Source organism: Terrapene carolina, unplaced genomic scaffold (genome assembly GCF_002925995.2).
Source record: "Terrapene carolina triunguis isolate 2854851 unplaced genomic scaffold, T_m_triunguis-2.0 Scaffold227, whole genome shotgun sequence".
In the NCBI taxonomy this organism is placed as follows: Eukaryota; Metazoa; Chordata; order Testudines; family Emydidae; genus Terrapene; species Terrapene triunguis.
In genome coordinates this window covers 3,776,541-3,781,181 of record NW_020664578.1, presented here as the reverse complement: position 1 = coordinate 3,781,181, position 4,641 = coordinate 3,776,541, and positions in this window count along the sequence as shown.

Below are 4,641 nucleotides of genomic sequence, written 5' to 3'. Positions count from 1 at the left end.
GGGTAATGGAGCAGAGGAGGAGGGGTGATGGGGGACCCATAGGGGGTAATGGGGCAGAGCAGGGCCGGCTTTAGGAAGTGCGGGGCCCGATTCGAACAGTTTCAATGGGGCCCCGGCAGGGATGACTAAAAAACAAACCACGTGGGGCTTGTACTCACCGGGCCGCGCTCCTAGTCTTTGGCGGCGGGTCCTTCACTTGCTCTGGGTCTTCGGCGGCACTGTGCCGCCAAAGACCCGAAGCGAGTGAAGGACCCGCCGCCAAAGTGCCGCCAAAGACCCGGAGCGCCACCGGGTGAGTAAAAATTGAAAAGGCGCCTCTAGCCAGGGAAGGGATTCTCTGCCACTTGCCCCCCACTCTGGGCGGCCCTGCCACTGGGCGCGGGGCCCGATTCGGGGGAATTGGTGGAATTGGCCTAAAGCTGGCCCTGGGGCCGAGGAGGGGAAGCTGGTGAAGGCACAGGAGGAGACCATAGGGACTGGGGGGGTGGGGGGGAGAGAGAAATGGCGGGACTAGAGGACCACAGTGGGTTAGGAGGCGGTGGAGGTGGGGCTCAGAAGAGGAAGCAGCTGGAGGACACAGAGAGGAGAGGGGCTGGAAGACTGGGGAGACAGGAGAGGGGATGGGGGGCTGCGATCCCCAGCAGGGATAGGAGGGGGTTATGGCTGGGGAAACACAGTCAGTGGAGAGGCCAGTAGTCGCTGCAGGGAAGCAAGAGAAATGGGATGGGAGATGGGGAGGGAGGGGGGGAGAGAGGTATGGCAGGGTATGTACACAGAGTCAGGGCGCTGCTAAGGGGACAGCAGCAGGGACAGGGAGCATGAGGGGAAGGAGACAGGTGGATGGGGAAAGAGAAGGGAAGAAAGGAAAGAGCAAAAGAGATGGGGGAGGAGAGGGGTGGGAGTTGTGGAGAGGAGCTGGTGAAGGCTTAACCTGCCCTGCAGCTGCCTCGGCCTGAGGGTACGAAAAGCCCGTCCCCTGTGCCCGGGCCAGGCACATGGACCTATTTACCTCAAAAGATGATGCTCCCCAAAGTCTCTTTGGTCTGATGGCTTTTTTAAATGAACAATGACTCCTCTTGTGCTTCCTGCTGAGGTTATGTGGTAAAGGTGGGTGCTGGCCAGGAGCCCAGCGCTGTCCCGCGCGCAACTTCAGCTCTGTAAGGGGCTGGGTGCTGCAGACACTATTGTCCTGGTAATGGATCAGTAGGAATAAAGGGCACACAGCGCTGCAAAGCCTGGAGCCCTTAGTGCCCCAAAGCAGCAGCTTGTCTCTATACATCAAAGCCCTTAAGCGCACGCTTAAGTCCCCTTGACTTCAGAGGGGAGTTAAAGTTAACGTACATGCTTAAATGCTTTGCTGAATTAGGGCCTTAAGGGGCATAACAAACTTTACTGCTGCGTGCATGCTCATGACCTCCAGTGTCATGCCACCGTGACTGCATGCGGGGGCATATAGCCAACTCTTTTATGGCCCTGGGATGTGGCAAAAGCGTCAGCAAAGTGGCTTTTGTTTTAAAGTGCTGTTATATGCTGTGGGTTGGCAGAGGTCTATTATTCTATGTTCCCGGCTGCTGACATCAGTATCAGTTGTCCACATAATGTAAAGGTAACCTGTGATCTGTCATTGACGATCTGTTCCCCCTCTACAGGCTGTGATGTTCAGCACTTACTAAGCTGGCCTAAATGTGCTAAAACATGCGGTAGGGAATGATCCTGCATTGGAAGGGAGATAGTACATCCAGTTCCGACAGGTCTGTTCCATCTCTGGGTTGAATTCCTATTAATGTTCCCATCCAGTAATTTGTAATCAATTACTCCGTCCTCACTTTCCAGAGGGAGAAACTGAGCCAAAGAGACAGGAAGTGACTTGCATCTCACCTCACAGTGAGTCAGTGGCAGATCTGGGAATAGAACCCAGGTGTTTTCATTGCTCTAAAAACCAGACCTCACTTTCCTCCAGAGCTGGAAAGTAGAAGATGCCTGACACTGTTAGGCCCCGATCCTGAATGGATTCCTTGGCTGTTGCTGTAATATGAATGATTAATAATAAGCAGAATCTTGAAGTCCTGCATCTCAGTCAGTTTACAGTCCCTTAGTGACCAATGTAACAGCTCTCCAGCACTCAACAATAATTGGAAGGGGGGATTCATTTGTGTTTTGTAACTATCTTTAATTAAAGAACAATTCTAATAGGAAAATGGCTGTTCTTTCTCCCTGCACTGCGGATGGAAGTCCTTGTTTGATATTTATAAACTGAAATACATGCCTAAGTACAATGCTGAGAAATTTGAATATTCTGGGCATAAGTAGATTTTGGGGCCAGATTCACTCTAGGGTGAATCTACTCACTTCTGTGGATTTACACCATGGATGAATTTGATGCTTTGATTAGTATGCATGCAGCCTCTTTGGAACAGGATTTGTTCTCTGATTATTATTCCCTGTAAGTGATTCAAATAGTTCACTAGGTTTATCCAACGCACACAACATTAAAGGGACAGCGTCAGCCTTGTTTAGGGTCCCCAACAGAGATTTACTTATGGAAACCAACACACACAAAAAGCGAGCGAGAGAGAGATACTACAAAACTGAACATGAATAGAGATGTTGCTGTGATTTATTCAATGAGAGCTTGGTTCATTCCATGCTTCTCGGGCAGTGATGGCAGCCTTGTGCATTAGAGCCCGGCACTGAATCTGATTGCAAACAAAAAGTGATATTGACCAGCTTACCTTTCCTGTCCAAGCTGAGTGAAATGCAAACAGGAAACCAACCTCATCAGTGCCGAAAGCAAGCTGGATTTTCTTTAACCACTCTCTTTTAAGAATCTAAGGCTAGGTCTACACTACCCGCCTGAATCGGCGGGTAGAAATCGACCTCTCGGGGATTGAATTATCGCGTCTCGTCGGGACGCGACAATCGATCCCCGAATCGACGCTCTTACTCCACCAGCGGAGGTGGGAGTAAGCGCCGTCGACGGGAAGCCGCGGAGGTCGATTTTGCCACCATCCTTACAGCGGGGTAAGTCGGCTGCGATACGCCAAATTCAGCTACACTATTTGCGTAGCTGAATTTGCGTATCTTAAATCGACCCCCCCCTGTAGTGAAGACGTAGCCTTAGATGGAGTTAGTAATAACACAGGAAAGGGTCTGATTCTGCTTCCCAGGGAGAACTTCATCAAGAAGAACTTCATCCACTCCAATGTATATTACATCAGAGGAAAGCCAGTATGAATGAGGTTAAAATCTGGAACATATAGAATTTTTCTGTTACCTCGACAGCATCCCTGAAAACAAAACTGATTAAAATCAAAGGAAAAATAACAGAGATTAGAAAAGCTTTTCCATCTATCTGATTTGATTTCTCTCTCACTCCCTCACCAGATGAATCCATCCATCCACATTCACACCCTTCTGTGTATCTATTCATCCATCCCCATACACACCCATCTATCTATCTGGATATCTTTTATACTGTGCCTATCACTGTGGGATCTGGTGCTGCTTATGTCTTTCTCTTGAGCATCTTGTACGGCTGTGCAGAATCTAGCGGAGTTGGATGTCTCAATTTCTTTTTACTGTGCAAACTCAGCCTCCTCTCTGGGTTTCCAACCCGTTCCTTCGCAGTGGAACCGTCATTCTCCGGCAGCCTCCATGTTCAAAATCCGCTGGCAGTGCTGTGACTGCTCGTGGTCTGATGTCACCGATACTCCATCCATGTCCAGAAAGCTGAAGAGAGTGAAACCCCGGCCAATGACTTCTGCAGCTTGTGTTGCTTTTGGGGGGTGGAGTACAGCTTGTTAATTAGAGGGGAACTAACCCTGTGGTTTTTCTTATAACATGGACTCTTGAGCACAAAACAGATCGCAGGCAAAATCTTAAACAGTGTCTCTGGCCTGGTCTACACTAACCCCCCAATTAGAACTAAGGTACGCAACTTCAGCTACGTGAATAACGTAGCTGAAGTCGACATACCTTAGTTCGAACTTACCGCGGTTCAGACGCGGTCCACACGCGGCAGGCAGGCTCCCCCGTCGACTCCGCGGTACTCCTCTCGCCGAGCTGGAGTACCGCAGTCGACGGCGAGCACTTCCGGGATCGATTTATCCCGTCCAGACCAGACGCGATAAATCGAACCCGGAAGTTCGATTGCCAGCTGTCGAACTACCGCGTAAGTATAGACATACCCTCTGTGGAGCCATTTCCAAGCCTTGGACTTGAAATGTCTAACACAGGCCTGCAGTGCGGCTAGCTGCTATCAAGAGCAAGAGACAAGGCATCTCCTTGCAAACCATCTCAGATGAGACAAAGACAAAGACCAGTTCACGACCATTTGCAGTTCATGATCATTTGGCCATTAAAGATTCTGACACACTTTTAGCAAAGGAAGGACTGTTCCCCTGGAGTTCCCCCCGGTTAAGTCTCCCTGTGGATTCCCTCTGCAGGTATGGGGGTTTTCTTTACTTCCCAGCCCAAACTGTTGTGTAGTGTGCTGTGCACTGATAAGTGGCTGTCTCTTTCCAAGCTCTGTGAGAGTGAGGGATCGTCCTTCAGGCCAGTCCTCGCTTACAGACAGGCCCCCAACCTGAAGCAAATACTCACCAGCAACTACACACCACACAACAAAAACACTAACCCAGG